The 17,007-nt window shown below is 42.8% G+C and overlaps 1 protein-coding gene across 5 annotated transcripts in view; it reads right to left on the reverse strand.

Annotated features, from left to right (window-relative positions):
- Positions 1–17,007, reverse strand: part of LOC149084638 (sterol O-acyltransferase 1-like) — a 53,252-nt gene that overhangs the window by 24,543 nt on the left and 11,702 nt on the right. The window contains exon 1 of one of the 5 annotated variants that reach the window (XM_089235031.1): positions 11,986–12,194. The exons of the other annotated variants lie outside the window; for them this stretch is intronic. The gene's annotated coding sequence lies outside the window, so the exon portion shown is untranslated. Of the gene's footprint in view, positions 1–11,985; positions 12,195–17,007 lie in introns of those variants that run through there. 5 annotated transcript variants of the gene reach the window in all.

The following is a 17,007-nucleotide window of genomic DNA, read 5'->3' on the forward strand; positions in this document are numbered from 1 at the left end:
ATGATGAAATTTCAAATCTCGCTCTTAAAAATCTTCCTCTTTCTATCCTCAAATCATTCACTAATATATTTAATAGCATGCTTCAGACAAGCTATTTTCCTAATGTCTGGAAACTTTCTATTGTCAAACCTCTTCATAAATCTGGAACTGACCCACTTTTCTCTCAAAACTTCAGACCTATCAGCTTACTCAGTAACATTTCTAAAGTCTTTGAACGTATCTATATTTCACGTCTTGACGCTTTCCTGTCCTTCAACAGCATTCTTCGAAGTGAGCAGCACGGATTCAGGCGGGGCATTCTTGCGTTACTCAGCTGCACAGAGTTCGTGATGACTGCGTTCAACTACAAGGAACATGTCTGTGCTCTCTGTCTGGATATATGTAAGGCCTTCGACAAAACGAATCACACGACCTTATTATCCAAACTAATTGACCTGGGTTTGCCTGACTATTTCATCATCTTTTTAAACAGTTACCTTTCCAATCGAAGATTCCAAGTCAAAAATGGCAACTGTCTCTCAACTGTTAGACCAATAAGAGCGTCTGTCCCGCAGGGTTCTTGTTTGGGACCACTGCTCTTTGCGCTATACATCAATGACTTCCCAGCTCCTCAGCGCGGAATGCTTGGTCTATTTGCTGACGATGCCATCCTGTTGACCAATCACAAAAAAGGGAAAAAATGTATTGAAAATTTACAAGAATCAACTGAAGACGTTGAGGACTGGTGCCAAGACAACGATATAAAGTTGAATCATCAAAAATGTCAATATATTCTCTTCACAAGACGGTACAAGTTTCCAAGAACTCCCATATACATCGGCAATACGGTGTTGACGAGAAAACTCCAAGTCAAGTATCTAGGTTGTATACTAGATAAGTCGCTCTCATTTTCTCCTCAGGTGATGTACGTAAGAAATAAGGCCTCACAAGCAGTTGGGATGCTATCCAGAATCACATTCCCACAGGCCAGGCTAACGTTGAGGAATAAAGTAATTCTTTTTAAAACTATTATTCGTCCTATTCTGACATATGCTGCCCCAGTGTGGGCTCATGCCAGTCTTGCAAATATGAAACGTTTACAGACACAGCAGAACATCATTCTTCGTCAGTTTACCAGAGCCCCCTGGTATGTGAGAGGAAAAAACATCCGTAAAGATCTTGACTTACCACTAATCTTGGACTATATCAAGGAGCTTGCCAATGCTCATTTTGACAGGCTACGATCTTCTGAACACCCGCATCTTAGAGAAATTGTCTATTATGACCCTAGAATACCCACAGTACACACTAGGCCAATGGACTTGCTGAGCGTGGATTGGGTGACGAATTGATGTAATTTGCAGAACATTTTCATGATTTTGATTTTTTTTTTTTTTCAAAACAATTTATCAATCTAATATCAGTTTTGTTTGATATTGCGGATGCTGTGATTGCAATTCAGAGGCATTTATATGTGTGTTTTTTTTTTTTTGTTTTTTTTTCGCAATTAATAATTTTTCTCATTTATTCATAAATTGAGCTTGCATAAAATGGTGCATTGGGTTCGTGTCGTGTTGAAACTGATGTTATTACAATACAGAGATGGTATGTGTCATGTCTTCATTATAACTTTTTCTTTGACGTTCTTAATTATGGTTATATGACTGATGACGGTTCAACAGTACCTCAAACATCTCTGGTCAGTGTCTCTCGATTATGTAAATATTTATAATGTTGGGGTTTTTGGATAGCATATCATCAGCTACTTCCCTTAAGACATTTCCCCCTTGTTCTTCGATTGTGTTGTGTTTTATCTCGATGAGCATTCATTTCGCGAAGATTTGTAAACAATACTCTCCTGGCTCATTCATTCTCTACACACACACATACACTACATACCTTACACACATGCACAAACTTGTCTTTTTCCTTCTCATACCACCCCTGGTGATCTGTAAGTCGCCAGACAGCCTGCAAAGGCTGGGCAGCGACGGAAACGTTCAATTCTGGTCTGGTCTGGTCGATGGCGTTAGCGTAGAATGGAAGGGTGAAACACGCAGACCTCAAGTTCGAGAGGTTGACATTATACTTTAACAGCATAACATAAAAATTTAGGTTCAGTTACTAAGTTAACATCTTCACTTCAAATTATGGAGGCCAAATGACGACACAACAGAGCACGAAATAAGCACAACTCCGCCAACATAAATACGTTAGGGCCTACGTACAGACTCAGGACACACACATTCCCAATGATAGTCCCAATAGACACAATCTTATAAATAAAATAAGCCTAAAAATTCATACAATTTCACTTATAAATCTACCAGAATATTAATATTATTTTTCTTATCTCGTGTAGGTGCCCTACACCAGATTCTGACAAATCCCAGATCAGCGTGAAGACCGAACAATATAAAAATTAGCACCTATAAATTTTTTTATGTGCGGTTGCTAAATCAACGTCTGCACCTTAATTATTACAGTAGAACCGCATTATAACGGACCTCGTTTGTAAAAGATAGTTAAAAATAATTCTAATAATAATAAAAGAATATACTTATATTTTCATCTGACGAGTTTTACCTTTATACCATATCGGAATGTGTGATCGTTTTACATGCAACAAAAATCATCATAAACATTAATTTGTACTGTTTGTGCCACATTTGATGTACGTCAAGTTTTTGTGATACGATGCCATCTGTCAGTGAAAATGTCTAAATGAAAATGCAGATTTTTTTCCAGAATTTATGAAAGAAACTATTACTACCGTAGAAGCGGGTCCCCAGAACGCAGGCAGGGCCCGATGAGACAAGGGCGTAGCCGGGGGGGGGACTTGGGGTTCTGGTCCCCCCCCCCCGAAATGTGAGAAAATGACCGAAAAAAGGGAAAAAGATGGCCAAATCCATTGTTCTGTCACTTTGGTCCCCCCCCGAAATGAAAGTGGTCCCCCCCCCGAACGAAATTTCTGGCTACGCCCCTGCGATGAGACCGCACTTGTCCCACACTCTTAGGGGCGGCTCTGATTCTCATAAATGCAGATCGCTAGTTGTCTGGCGATCCGCTATGGTGGTCGAGTGGTCATAGTGACGGACTCGCAACATCGCGCCATCCCATCCCGAGGACCCGGGTTCGAGCCCCACCGTCACCATAGTGGTGGTCGGCTGAAGTTGGTTTTCTGTGGTTCCCAACTTCAAGGCGCGAATGCGAGCCGATCTCCCCGTTAAAAAGTCCATCAGATTCCGAGCGAAACCGTTTGCGGGTCGCAGGCCCGCGCCGAATAAAGTTCGGCCTACAGGTGTATTTACTAAGAAAGTAATCGGAAACAGTTTTTTTTTTTTGCGTTGTGGTATTATATATCATTATTATTATGACCATTATATTACTATTAAATTATATATTATGGTAATATTGTCGCGCGAGCAGACTAAATAAAAGCGTAATCGTTAATTGGTCGTATCATTTTACCAATCTAATTTTATTTTAAGGGATGATGGCATAATGCCATCTTGGCGACAAACCTTCAAGCGATAAGCTAGTTATTGAGGTAACCTTTGCTGAAGATAACGCAAAGGATTCTACGACTTTTTTCATTGAGAACATTAAGCATTGCGCTGTGGGGAGATTTTAGTATGCACTCAGACTGTTAGGTTACACACACAGTTATACCTCCGGCACAACTCACCCATAGTAAATCGCCCATAAATGGTGATAGATCTGAGTTGTGCTCGGTTTGAAAGAAAGCTGTCTGGTGAGCAAACACCTTCTATAGCAGGAAGGCTCCGCGAGAAGTTTCGACGTCACTGAAGTCGTCCATTTCACTTGTAGCCATTGGATTCACTTGTAGCAGGCCGACGTTTGAGAAATCTTTACCCTTTTTTTGCAGCACGTCCAATGACAATGAGGTGAAATGGAAGACTTCAGTGACGTCATGAGCTTCGCGCGGAGGCTTTCTACTATAGACGGTGTTGGTAGGTGGTTTACGTTTATAATCCCGACAGGGTCGAATTGAAAAATTTAATTTCACCGTATAAGCCGCACTTCGCGCTTTCTGCCGAGATTTGTATTTCTCGCGGCGTTGGGGCGCCGACAAGAATAATAAATCGCGTATTTGATGCGATTTATTATTCTTATCGGCGTCCCAACGCCCCTCGCCGCGAGAAATGCAAATCTCGGCAGAAAGCGCGAAGTGCGGCTTATACGGTGAAATTAAATTTTTAAATTTGACCCGTTTGTAGGGAGGGTCACACAACAGAGAATTTGAACGAACATGTTCGATAAGTTCCTCTTTCATCGTCGAAACGCTAACAAAAAAAGAAATGAATGAAAGCACGAAAAAAATCCAAATGAATAAAAACACGAACAAAAAACAAAATTTATCAAAACACGAAGGAAGCAAAATGAACGAGAAAAACAAATATGGCGTCTTACACGCCATTGACGAAAATCTGAGAGTTTTGATTCGTTTTTGACACGTAATAAGGCGTGTTACGTCGGATTTCATAATCCGACACATTCCCACATCACGCTAGCACGGTGTGAACGTACCTACAGAAAACTCATTGGTGGAACTTATATCACACGCATTAACGTGTGGTAACATGTCACGTCAGCGTAGTGTGTTTCAGCCTTAAATCGCCAGGCAGTCCCCTCGGGCTAGGCAGTGAAGAGGAAAATTAAATTCGGTCAGACTTTGCTTCATGACGTCCCTTATAAATTGTTTGTTATAAACGGGACTTCCATTTTAAAGCCCCTATTAGTCTGTTCGAGGTTCTACTATTTTATTTGAAAATCTGGGGCCTGCACCCACAATCGTCTCAATAAACAAACATTTTCGAATCTCACGCCGTAAAAAAATATTTGGAATGATCAGTCACGAGAGGTATTGCGAGGTGTATTGCTGTATTCCCATAATTATGATCGCGTATGCAGTAAACGATTTCAATAACAGTGATGCCCGTAATTTGAAGAAACACCCTATTCATGGCCTCACTTGCAGCAGGCAGTGGCGTAAGTAGGACTGACCATATACGGAGATAGGCTTGAAAGTCTGGGGGGGGGGGCATGATGATGATGCCAATCCATACAGACGCGTATACATCGAATTCCTAGGCTCCGCTTACACGCTGGGGGGCAATGACCCCCCTCCCATATTGACCTTCGGAGGGGGTGGTGGTACAAAAATTACCTTTCTAAGAAATTTTGAGTTACCACCTTTCAAAAAGCATTTTAAATTAACAGAAATTTGTTGTTGTAGCACATACCGTTAAGCAGGGGTTCTCAAACCTTTTCCACACCCGCGGTGCCTCTTTTCCCTATTCAGTGCTTATCCACGAGCTCCGCCGGCTTCACAGAGCGGTTTAACAAAGGATATTTTCAAAAAACCTGCCAGGTGCGCCGCCGGTTAGAGGCGAATCAGAGCATCGCGGAGCACAGTTTGAGAACCCGTTTTAAAAAGGTATTTTCTTTTGATATTTCAATTTTTGCCCCAAAAATTTTGGTCGGTTTTTTGTGAGCACACGGGCCCCCGATTATGTGTATGCCTCTAGCAGCAGGGCCCATACGATGGGAAGGACTTTTGGCGGGCCCTTTCATAGTGAATTTACTGTGTGGGAAAAAAAATTATACTCGTCCCAGGCCTCTGAGTTGTAGTCCTTTCAGCACCGCTCTTATGGGGGCATGAACTAATTATTCCAAAAATTTCAAGGTAGAACTCTATGAAGCAAACGGTGTCTTGTATTTCAATTTCAGTGATCTCACAACCCTGGACCTACTTTAAACAAAGTGAAGCCGAACTTGCAAATTCAATGTTTTGTCAACCATTCAAAAATTTTGAAAATACGTGTTATTTCTCAAATTATTAATACGTGAACCTCATGTATTCCCAAGATATCCGTATAATCCAGGCCCGATTTTCATTGGGCAAGTGGAGCATTTGCCAACATAGCCCTCATAACTTTAAGGTCTCACAATCAGTGTTCGTTTTAACGCATGGGCCCACCCGGGCGCATCAAGAGAATAGGGGGCCTCAAAAAAATGAGAAGTACGTAGTTAAATTTTTCGAAAATTTTCCAGGTGGGGCTTCAGAAATATCACTTGACCCGGGGGGCCCATGACGCTCTTAAGACGACCCTGGTTTTAACCCCCCACCCTCTTTAAAAGAAAAAAAAAATTGAACAGCCCTCCCTCTAGAAAATTCAGCATTCTATCATTGCATTAATTCTAGTCTATCTCTGCCAATGTTCATAGGGGGTTCAACTGAGTTCCTGAATACGAAATCAAGTATTCACTATCAATGGTTTAAGTGAACCGAAAACTGCGTTGCTGCGGGAGCGAGACCGATTTGCCACAGGGATTCCTCAAATGCCTCGTGTCCAGTATGCCGTCGTGCTATGCGACATGCCTGACTGTGAGAGGGGACCCATACCCCATATTAGACTCATTTTCAGTTCGATCACGCAAAGTGGATTTTGGACATTCATTCCTGCAATGATGAGCTTTACTGACGATCATGCGTGCGTAGTATGACTTTTGTATGGTACATCTCTTTCTCTGTTATAAACTGAAAAGCCAAAAAACTGGTACAGACATTCGTATGCAAATAAAGAGATATGGAACCAATCACTACGGCGCTGCGGTCGAACGCCTATATAACACAACAAGTGTCTGGCATAGTTGTTAGATCGGTTACTGCTGCTGCAATGGTAGGTTATAAGCGGTAATTCTGGAATTACAGCTTTCATTAATTTTGGAATTATCACTTTTATTTTATATTTAATTTTCTGGGCTTCGTATCTCTAAGCGAACTCAATATTTCGAAAAACATGTATTTGATGTGGCGGAAAACCGTACTAAATTTTCGCATTTCTATGATAAAATCGGCAATTTTAACATTGATCTCTACAGGGGGAATCCTGTTTGTTTGCACCGAGTCACGTGATCTTCCGACGAAAGATGTTGGGGGACACCATTCTCAGCACTGCCCACTGAGCTATAAGTAAACTTTACTTATAGCTCAGCGGCACTGCCAAGGCGGAGACCGCTGACGTCATCGAGATTGCCCCCCAGCGTGTAAGCGGAGCCTAGGAATTCGATGTATACGCGTCTGTATGGATTGGCATCATCATCATCATGTCCCCCCCCCCAGACTTTCAAGCCTATCTCCGTATATGGCCAGTCCTACTTACGCCACTGCCTGCTGCAAGTAAGGCCATGAATAGGGCGTTTCTTCAAATTACGGGCATCACTGTTATTGACGTCTCTCCAGTAATATAAGCTCGATGGTTGTGGACGAAAAATTCTGCTGTCATCTGCTTCATTCTAGGTGCTTTGTTTTTGACGACTCCTTTATGCTCTTGAGAAAGAACTGAACTTGCCATTCAGTTTGTGGGCTTTTCTCGTAGAGAACTACGCTGAATAAAAATTGCTGCTCCTTGATCCCAAATTCATTATCACGATTTGAGTCATTTTCATTTTTGACAGTAGATGGCAGCAAAAAACAGTATTAGAACAGTGGAAATTCACGTTATTTCTAGTATTCTATTTAATTCACTAGTCTGCTGCTTCACTGTTTCAGCATTAATCATCTCTAGAGCCCGGAAGTTCAGGCAAAATGCCATAAATGCTCTTTTTTGCCGATTTTCAAACTTTTTTGGTAAAAATGCCTTTTTTGAAATTTTCGTGTCATACATGCGTGTGTGTGCCTATTTTAACATCATGGGCGGAGATACGGGAAAGGGGGGCATCCCCCTCCCCAGTTCTAAAGGTGGAGTCGACTGATCCAATGTATATGTGCATATATGAATTGACATCATCATCGTGGCACCCCCCCCCCCCAGACTTCCTTGTCTATCTCCGCCTATATTTGACATAGTTTTAAGTTTATTAGTGAATTTCAGAGGCCATAATCTGTAAAACTTGGATGTTTTGAGAACTTCGAAAGAATTGCTCTTTTTGAAATTTCCCAACACTCTCTGTATTAATGCATCAGAAAGCCCCACCCCTTACAGCCCCGTTTAAACGCAATCAAGGGATCCGAGTGATTGGTGTTGCCATGCATTAATTCTGCTTTGACCGGATGGTGTTAGACGAGAGTGGTTTTGTTTCAGATGAACGCAGCTTGTGTTAGAGAAAAGCAGAGGAAAATTTGAAATTTGTTTTCTCATAGGCTTCACATCATGTGTCTCGACCAAGCATGGTTGTACGTGTTTAGCGGACCGATGATTGTCCCAAGGTGTCTTTAATGGCTCACACAACGCGGGGTAGGAAGAGACAGGGCTCTGGGGGCCCCCCCCCCCATGTTTTGATTTCATTTTTGCACCATAAATACTCTGAAAACAATCATGGCTATTTCTTAGACATGCATATTTAGTATTTTCGATCAAATTGACAAGAGTCGCCCTGGGGGGGGGGGGGGTGTGACAGATGCGACCACACGGGGCCCCGCGCTTGAAGGAGTCCCGCATACGTGGTAATTGTGAACAAATTTTTTTTTTTTCTTTTCACAAAAATAGACCAAGATAGCCATGTTTCAACTATAGAAACGATAATGATTATTTCAAATAATACAACAAATAAACAACAATTATTCGCAACCTTGGATAATAATGCAGTTATTATAAACTATAATTACAACAATGGATGAATTAAGTGCAGCCGATTTTGCACGGTGCATGTGCTATCTTATAGTTTTTGGATCCTTAATACCTATGTTTTTAGTTATTTTTTCTTCCTTGCAAAAATTATAAATGCCTTTTTTAGTGCCTATTTTAGGCATTTTTAGTGCCTTTTTGCCTGCCTATTTCGACCATTTTTAGTGCCTAAACTTCCGGGGTCTAGTCATCTCTAATTTTGAGACTAGATGGTAGCACCAACAATTTAAATCAAATAGTGGAAATACCCATTTTACGAGTTCAACCTAGGGCAAAGCCGCTTGAAAGGTTTCAAGCAGCTCTAATGCAGCTTTGAATTAGGGTTATTGGCTCAGTGCTGTCTTATTGTTTGGCCATTACCTCCTAGAGATATATCTCTAGAGGGTAATAGCACGGCCCGGGGGGTGGGGGGGGGGCCTCAGAAAAATGAGAAGTAGTTGAATTTTCCGATAATTTAACAGATAGGGCCTCCGTGAAATCACTTGGCCCGGGGGCCCATGATGCTCTTAAGACGACGGCCTTGCTCACAAATCATGCAAAATACATTCATTCACAGACCAAACAACTGCCATTGACTCTTGTCGCAAGGGCCTCCCACCTCCTGAACTTCCCAGGGCCTCGTCATGTCATAAACGGGCCCTGCGCATGATCTGTCTAAGGAAATTATTAGTGTTAGCAGACACTCATGCTGAACCGGGATTCGAACCCATACCTGCACAGCCAAAGGCTAGCACGTAAACCACTCAACTGTCAGGTGGCAAAGATGCTTTGAATGTTGTGTTCTTCGAAAGTTTTTTCCTTCTTCAATCGGGCTGTACATTTACTCAAGTAGCAGGTTCTAAAAATTATCGAAAGCTTTCATTCATACGGCGAATAATTATTTTTGTAAGCATATATATTTTTGTATTTTTCTTCACCAGAATATACAGATTCAAGGCTCATTTAGCTCCTAAGCCAATCCCCCCCCCCTTTCATCGTCGGCATCACTTATATACTCCTACAGCCCTACTTATATACATGGCCTCATCAGGGGCAGGCCCCGTAAATATACTGAGGCAATCAGGGCATGGCCCCCCACTAGGGTGGGGCTGACATGGCTGTAGCCCTGGTGCCCAGGACAATTCTTATATTTTTTGCTTTTTCACGCTATAAATTACAGAAGGGCCAGTGAAAAATCTGACCGGGGCCGGCAAAAGATCCCAGCCTAGGGGCCCTGCTTCAGGATGTGGGTGTCATGCCCCGGGCCCCCCCCCCACATGAAAGTACATTTATTTTGAATATTTCCATGAAATTTTCAGTTTCTTTAAAATCTGCAAAATGAGTGGAAAGATAAAGAAAACCTTTTTTTTAGCATAACCCTTTCGAAGAAAGCCCAGGAAAAAGTCTGCCCGGGCCCCGGGAAAGCACGCTACGGCACTGAGAGTGGGGCTGACAGCTTGGGGACTGGGACGATTCTTTGTGTTTCTTCATAGGGGTCATTCCAGAATTACGTCAGCATCGGGGAAGGGGGGGGTTCGGATTTGCTGACAAGGGGGAAGGGGGGTTTGAAGATTGCTTACGTCATCAACCACCCTTTTTGAAGATATGAAATATTCTAAGCTGCTGACGAAATTTTGCTGACAAGGGGGTGGGGGTCAAAAATGGCTAAAAAAAATCTGCTTACGTAATATTTGAATGGCCCCCATACTAAAACTTCACTATAAATGGACCTGTGATAAATCCGCCATGGGAGTTCACCAACGATCCAAGCCTAGAGGGCCGGCTGCAAGATGTGGGAAGACATAGGGCGTAAACAGGTTTGATCCTGGGGGGGGGGGGGATATTGAGGGTTGTGGGGGCAAAGGTTTTCCCGAAATTTCAAAAAAAGGTTCTCACTTCCAGAGAAATTTTGAGTGCAAAAAACATTTCAAATTACCACAAAATTGGTTTTGTTAGAAAAAACAGTCATTCATTTTTGTTTTTACAACAATATTAAAAAAAGATTTTTTTTTACATTTTTGATTGGTTTGAGGAGCACGCATGACCCCCCCCCCACATCCTCTTTAGCAGGGGCCAGTATCTTTAGTGGGTGTAGACCCCCCCCCCCCGACCAGACTTTTCTGGGGCCCTCAATAGTGAATTGAAAGTGTGAAAAAACTGGTAATAATCATTCCGGGCCCCGTCAGTCCCATCTTTGGGGGGGGGGGAAGCAAGGGACCCCTGTTCCCCCCTGTAAATTTGCAAGCAGAGGAGTGTTCTGGGGGAGCACAGGACCCCCCCCCCCCCCAGAAATATGAAAATATTAAATATTTTTAATGACATCTTACTCGGTGCGCCAAAAACGAGAAAAACCGAAAAAAAGTTTGTGGGCACAATTGAAGTAACATATCCCCCTATTGATAAGTGCCCTACACACACACTTTGGTGATCTCAATGTTTCGCGGATCCAAGTGCTCTGGAAACGTGTTCGGGCCGTTCAAGTGCTCTGGAACTGTGCCACGCATCACTTAAATAATCTGAGAATGTGCCGCGGGTAATTTGAGTGATGTAGAACCACGCTGGGGGCCAGTTAAATGCTCTAAAACTACGTCACGTGTCACTAAAGAGATCTCTAAATGTATCATGGATCGGATCGCTTAAGTGTTCTGGAACTGTGTCCCGGGTCATTTAAGTGATCTGAAAATATGCCACGGGCCGCTTAAATGTTCTGGAATTGTAGCACGGGACACTTAAGCGATCTGTAAATGTGGCGTTTAGTTCATTTTTACAAAATTAGGTTTGAAGAGGGTAAGGCGACTGGATAGGGGGCTTAATTGTAGTGGCTATAGAAGAGGGCAGGCCGCATCAAGTAACCCCCAGGGCCATATTTGGTCCACGGGCCAAGAGCCTTTATGTGATTTATCATTATATGGCTTAGAGGGCGGGTCGCAATGAATTTATTAAAGATAAATTTTGAGTTCATACCCTTCAAATAACATTGAAATTAATTGATATAAATTGATTATTATAACAATAAATTGATTATAATAACATATAAAAAGGTATTTCCTTTCCGAAATTGCAATAAAAAATAAATTTTTGATTGGATCGTGGGAAGGGGGCACGAGAGAGCCCCCCTATAACCCCCCCCCCCCCCCGTGCACGTCTCTGATCCCATCAATATGCGTTAGGTTTCAGAGGGGCATAGCTGATGAAATTTTACTAACAGGGGGGGGGGGGGTTGTCAGCGTTTTGCTTACTTTTACTGACAAGGGGGGGGGGGAATCAAAAATGGCTAAAAATTTGCTTACGTAATACTTGAACCCCTTATTGCAAAAAAATTGAATCAATAAAAACCAGTTTAAAAAATTCCAACCTTTTCAAAACAACTCACCATTAGAGATCTTATATGTTTACAATGTCCTCAACTTTCCGACAAGATGGGCAAGTGCGAGTGTACTCGCTCGCTCTTTCTCCAGAGAATAGATTATTTACTACACTACGGAAAAAGCACGAATAGAGAGAGACTGACATAAACATAACAACAAAGACGGAGGGGGAAAAGAAATCTACAAAAGCGAGTGTTTTATGATAACACAAAAAGAAAATCGGCCTTTTCGCATTCAAACTCTCTTCCCCAGAATTGCCCCAACCAGCGTCTTCCTGATTGTAAAAAAAAATTGCACGTGATTCTCAGTCATTTGTCTCCAGCTGAGAAATGGAGCGTGACAAGAAAAAAAAAAAAAGTGATCGAGAGGGCAAATGACCTGAACAAGCTATTGACCTGACCTGCCGAATATATTGGAGAGAGAAAGGCCTTTTCTCTCTCATTCCTTGATCTGATATATAGCATTCCCCTGAAATTTTCTCACATGTGAATTGAAATCGTGGAATTTTTTGTTGTCGCGATGTGTCGAAGCAATTCGTGAGATTGGCGTTCACAGGGATCGGCCTTATTACTGGGGCAGATGCGATCGCAATGGGCCGCAAAATGTTATGAGGGCCGTATAAAATTGAATTTCACTGCATTGATTTTACGCGTACAGTCGACGAACGTTATAGCGACCAATATTCCATTACAACGACCAGTAAGATAAGTCCCAAATGTTTACATACAGCAACTATCATATGTTTTACTTTCGATATAATGACCCGCACAATATAACGTCCGTTTTCGATGGTACGAAGGGGAGGGGGTCGTTATATCGAGCGTCGACTGTATCACGTTCACGCAACTAGGCCTATAACTGCTTTAAGAAGCCAGAACTTGCTGCCGATGTATAGATGAAAAAAATGCATTATATCGATTATATAAAACCACAGAGGCCTATGATAGTGAATCTCGTGCCCCCCCCCCCCCATCACTCTTGAATGGGGCCATGATTATTAACAGGAAGGACACTAGACTAAGATTTTTAGCTGGCTCCTTACATTGATTTTCAAGGAAATTTTTTGTTTTAAGTATTGGAAAAATACAAGACCAATTTCTGAGCCTCGCCCCTTGGAGTCTTGTCAGCCTTTTCCCATGTAGGGGAGCCACAGTCTATGGCCCTCACATGGTAGAGCAGAGTCCCTAGGCTGGGATCTTTAGCGGGCCCCAAGCTAGACCTTTCACATGATCTTCTATATAGGAATTTATATAGGAGATCATGTAATTTATAGCATTAAAAGATTATAGCATTATACATATTTATAGCATTAAAAAAATGGTAGTAACTGTCCTGGGCCCCAAGGCTAGAGTCTTGTCAGCCCCATCCATGGCCGTGAATAGCACCATGAGCTCTCGGGAAAGGAGATTCCCTGGACACGTCTTCTTATCAGCCTTGGGGTGGCTGGCACCCCAATTCAAAAAAATTTTTTTTTTCTTCCATGTATTACATTATTTTGTGTTGCATACATCAGTCACCTTTGGGGAAAAAAGTGTGACAGGTGTGGTCACACAAGGGCCCGTGCTCTGTGCAGCCCTGCACTCCCGGTAAATTATTAGCGGCTTATTTCACCTATTCAGAAATTGCATTGATTCTGAATTTTCATCCATAGGGGCCGTTCAAGTATTACGTAAGCAGATTTTCAGCCATTTTTGACCCCCCCCCCTTTGTCAGCAAAACACTGCCCCCCCCTCCCCTGTCAGCAGCTTAGAATTTTTCATATCTTCAAAAAGAGGTGGTTGATGACGTAAGCAACCTTCTTCAAAACCCGCTACCCCTTTGTCATCAAAAATCTGCAAATCCGAAACCCCCCCCCTCGATGCTGACGTAATACTTGAATGACCCCCCATACCGGAAAATCATCGCTTCCATTAGTTCCGAATTTTACTCAATTCTGCAATTATTTCTTTCATTAATTCAGAATTTTCATTGATGCCGAAAAATTAATTTTTTCATTTATTTTTAAATTCATCAATTCTAAAATTTTCATTAGTTCTTTCTCTCATTAGTTTAAAATTACTTCAGCGCTGAATTTCTGAATTTCCATCAATTTGTATGGCGTACCCCGGATATAACATACACCGTGGATAAAACAGATTTTTAATCCTCGATTTTTTTGGCTCAATCACTTCCATATCTATTCTATAATATAAAATCACAAACAAACTCGAAAAGGGCCTGTTGCTAAGCAACCGAGTGACGGAAGTGGGTGAAATTTTTGAGTGACGGAAACTCTGTTACGGAAGTGGGTTCGATTCATATATCGATATTCACATTCATATATCGATATGATATCATATATCGATATTGGGTCGATATTCACATATCGGGACCCATTTGACCCATCGGGACCATGTTATGTGCATGTACCAAGAGGCTCCTTCATCCTACAGCAGAGCCCTTAGGCTGGAATTTAGATTTCGAGCCCCCAAACCAGCTTTTCAGGGGCCCCTCTGTGATTAATCTATAGTGTGAAAAATCAAAAAGTGATAAGAATCGTTGTTGCCCCTGTCAGCCCTTCCTTTGTGGGGGGGGGGGGGGAGGTCCATGCCGAGAGGTATATATATGTATAATATACACACACAACAGCAGTGCTCCCAACACAGGGTCGGGGTACCCGGGGAAGATTTCACGTATAAGTAAAAAGTTTTCATTTCCGGGGGCCCTTGATGGATCTCATTGTTTTCTTGCTGCTTTAACGTTGAAAAATTTCGATAGCGGAAGCAAAAGATATATCCAGTCTGGGGCCCCACCAAAAGTATGCGAATTGGTGTCCAGGGTAATTGGTTGGGGGGTCCTGGATTTTATTACAAATGAAAATTTTTCATGGTACTCGCTCCGTGGGATGGCCGACAAGCTTCCAAGTCGGGGCCCATGTTTTTACAGGTTTCATTTTGGGTGCCCTGGATTTTATTTGTTGGTAAAACGAATACAAATGAAAAATTTTCATAGCACTCGCACCGGGGGATGACCGACAAGCTTCCAAGTCGGGGGCCCTATGTTTACAGGTTTCATTTTGGGGGCCCTAGATTTTATTCGTTGGTAAAACGAATACAAATGAAAATTTTTCATGGCACTCGCTCCGGGGGATGACCGACAAGCTTCCAAGTCGGGGGCCCTATGTTTACAGGTTTCATTTTGGGGGCCCTGGATTTTATTCGTTGGTAAAACGAATACAAATGGAAATTTTTCATGGCACTCGCTCCGGGGGATGACCGACAAGCTTCCAAGTCGGGGGCCCCATGTTTACAGGTTTCATTTTGGGGGCCCTGGATTTTATTCGTTGGTAAAACGAATACAAATGAAAATTTTTCATGGCACTCGCTCCGGGGGATGACCGACAAGCTTCCAAGTCGGGGGCCCTATGTTTACAGGTTTCATTTTGGGGGCCCTGGATGAATCTCATTCTTTTCTGTTGTAGAATTTGCAACAGTGGAAGCCAGAGATAAAGCCAGTCTGGGGCCCCACCAAAAGTATGTGAATTGGTGTCCCGGGTAATTGTTTGGGGGCCCTGGATTTTATTCGTTCGTAAAACGAATACAAATGAAAATTTTTCATGGCACTCGCACCGGGGGATGACCGACAAGCTTCCAAGTCGGGGGCCCTATGTTTACAGGTTTCATTTTGGGGGCCCTAGATTTTATTCGTTGGTAAAACGAATACAAATGAAAATTTTTCATGGCACTCGCTCCGGGGGATGACCGACAAGCTTCCAAGTCGGGGGCCCTATGTTTACAGGTTTCATTTTGGGGGCCCTGGATTTTATTCGTTGGTAAAACGAATACAAATGGAAATTTTTCATGGCACTCGCTCCGGGGGATGACCGACAAGCTTCCAAGTCGGGGGCCCCATGTTTACAGGTTTCATTTTGGGGGCCCTGGATTTTATTCGTTGGTAAAACGAATACAAATGAAAATTTTTCATGGCACTCGCTCCGGGGGATGACCGACAAGCTTCCAAGTCGGGGGCCCTATGTTTACAGGTTTCATTTTGGGGGCCCTGGATGAATCTCATTCTTTTCTGTTGTAGAATTTGCAACAGTGGAAGCCAGAGATAAAGCCAGTCTGGGGCCCCACCAAAAGTATGTGAATTGGTGTCCCGGGTAATTGTTTGGGGGCCCTGGATTTTATTCGTTCGTAAAACGAATACAAATGAAAATTTTTCATGGCACTCGCACCGGGGGATGACCGACAAGCTTCCAAGTCGGGGGCCCCATGTTTACAGGTTTCATTTTGGGGCCCTGGATTTTATTCGTTGGTAAAACGAATACAAATGAAAATTTTTCATGGCACTTGCACCGGGGGATGACCGACAAGCTTCCAAGTCGGGGGCCCCATGTTTACAGGTTTGATTTTGGGGGCCCTGGATGAATCTCATTCTTTTCTGTTGTAGAATTTGCCACAGCCGAAACCCGAGATATAGCCAGTCTGGGGCCCCACTAAAAATCTGCGTATTGTGTCCCCGCTACTGGATGTGGGGCCCTGGATTTTATTCGTTGTAAAATTGATAAAAATGAAAAATTCTCACAGGGGGGTGTCCGATAAGCTTGCAGGTCAGGGCTTCATGGAAATGTTGGCAGGTTGTAATTCGGTGCCCCTGAATGTATCTCATTGATTTTTGTGGTTTAACATTGTAAAATTTGCAACACATCGGTAGCCCAAGATATATCCAGTGTGGGGCCCCACTGAAATTCAGCGAATTGAATCTGGGGACCCCCATGGGGAAGTTTTCTGGGGATACTTGATGAATCTCATTTGTTTTTTGTTGCTTTATTATTATTTTCATTAAAATTCGCTTCTTCAGTAGGCTGGTGGTTGCACACGTCCCTTTCCCCTTTTCCATAGCACGCTGATGAAGTGGGACGAAATAAACAAGATATGTCCGGGAGAGAAGTGGGGGGGGGGGTTGGCCGCCAAAGGCGGCAGGGGGGCAGAGCCCCCCTAGTATTATTATATATATACGTTACGGTAAAAGCCCGAAGACTGGTA

This window comes from Pholcus phalangioides, unplaced genomic scaffold (assembly GCF_987345545.1).
Source record: "Pholcus phalangioides strain wild (caught in Gottingen) unplaced genomic scaffold, Ppha-v1.0 ptg000008l_1, whole genome shotgun sequence".
NCBI lineage: Eukaryota > Metazoa > Arthropoda > Arachnida > Araneae > Pholcidae > Pholcus > Pholcus phalangioides.